Source organism: Heterodontus francisci, unplaced genomic scaffold (assembly GCF_036365525.1).
Source record: "Heterodontus francisci isolate sHetFra1 unplaced genomic scaffold, sHetFra1.hap1 HAP1_SCAFFOLD_701, whole genome shotgun sequence".
NCBI lineage: Eukaryota > Metazoa > Chordata > Chondrichthyes > Heterodontiformes > Heterodontidae > Heterodontus > Heterodontus francisci.
Window position 1 is genome coordinate 312,501 of NW_027140629.1, and position 1,840 is coordinate 314,340.

Consider the following 1,840-nt stretch of genomic DNA (forward strand, 5'->3'; position numbering starts at 1 on the left):
CCCGAATCGCAAGTGTCAATTCGGCGGGTTGCCTGCCGGTAGTCCTTCCGAAAATGAGGCGCCAAATCGCCGCAACGGCCATTTTTCATTTCGGCATCGGGACTTCCGACGGCAACTGATTAACTAGCCCGGGGACTAGAGCGGCAGCAAATGCAACGTGCCCTCTTGGCGGGAGCAACTTGACCGCCCCCGTGGGGAAAGGTCAACTCGGGGCCCGGGAAAGTCGCCGAGTCCGACCCCATACACTTCCATGAGTTGGGGGTTTTGGCCTTCCCGGCCCAAGGCTCGCCTTATTTCGGCCTGCACTTTCGGAAAAGGGTGCATTCCTTTTGGTTAATGATTTCACCAGCCCGGGTCTTAGCCTCTGCCCCGACGGCTAAGTCTTTTGGTTAATGATTTCCTGCGGCTGGGACTACCCTTTCCCCCGCCCTGCAGGCACCCGGGTCGGGAGGCCGTCGGGGGCACTTTCCGGGGCAAATCCGGACCCTTACGCAAGGGAGAGTGCGCCCCCCGCCTCGGCCGGGGGTCAGGCTGCCGCCTATTAAGCCCGACAGAAAACCCGAAAAATGGACGAAAATGGGAAAAAATCCCCATCCGAAAAAGGCTTAAAAGTCGGTTGGGCGGCAGCTAGGGTCGGTCTCTGCAGACCTGGAGGCTCGGGTGGACTCTTGGAATAAACGTCCAAGTCCCGACTTGCCACCTCCTACTACTGTGCAGATACCCCGCCAACCCCCAGCCACCCGAATGACAAGCGTCCGATCAGCGGGACGAATTTGACAACTCTGGCCGGACCTCTGGAACTCCATCCCGGGTAACCGGGGCAAATTTTTCCGCTTGATCGCCCTTCCACTGGTTAACCATTTGCCCTTTCGGACTTAGTCTCTGGACATTATTCGACGGATTTTCTGGTTAACCATTTGCCCTTTCGGACTTAGTCTCTGCACATTATTTTCGAGTTTTTGGTTAATGATTTCACACTTTTAACATATTTTTGCGCTTTTTGGTTAATGATTTCACACTTTTTACTTACTTTTGCGATTTTTGGTTAATGATTACTCTGCTTACTGGTTAACCATTTGCCCTTTCGGACTTAGTCTCTGGACATTGTTTTCGACATTTTGGTTAATGATTTCACACTTTTAACTTAATTTTGTGCTTTTTGGTTAATGATTTCATACTTTTTACTTACTTTTGCCCTTTTTGGTTAATGATTACTCTGCTTACTGGTTAACCATTTGCCCTTTCGGACTTAGTCTCTGGACATTGTTTTCGACATTTTGGTTAATGATTTCACACTTTTAACTTAATTTTGTGCTTTTTGGTTAATGATTTCATACTTTTTACTTACTTTTGCGATTTTTGGTTAATGATTACTCTGCTTACTGGTTAACCATTTGCCCTTTCGGACTTAGTCTCTGGACATTATTTTCGGGTTTTTGGTTAATGATTTCACACTTTTTACTTACTTTTGCGATTTTTGGTTAATGATTACTCTGCTTACTGGTTAACCATTTGCCCTTTCGGACTTAGTCTCTGGACATTGTTTTCGACATTTTGGTTAATGATTTCACACTTTTAACTTAATTTTGTGCTTTTTGGTTAATGATTTCATACTTTTTACTTACTTTTGCCCTTTTTGGTTAATGATTACTCTGCTTACTGGTTAACCATTTGCCCTTTCGGACTTAGTCTCTGGACATTGTTTTCGACATTTTGGTTAATGATTTCACACTTTTAACTTAATTTTGTGCTTTTTGGTTAATGATTTCATACTTTTTACTTACTTTTGCGATTTTTGGTTAATGATTACTCTGCTTACTGGTTAACCATTTGCCCTTTC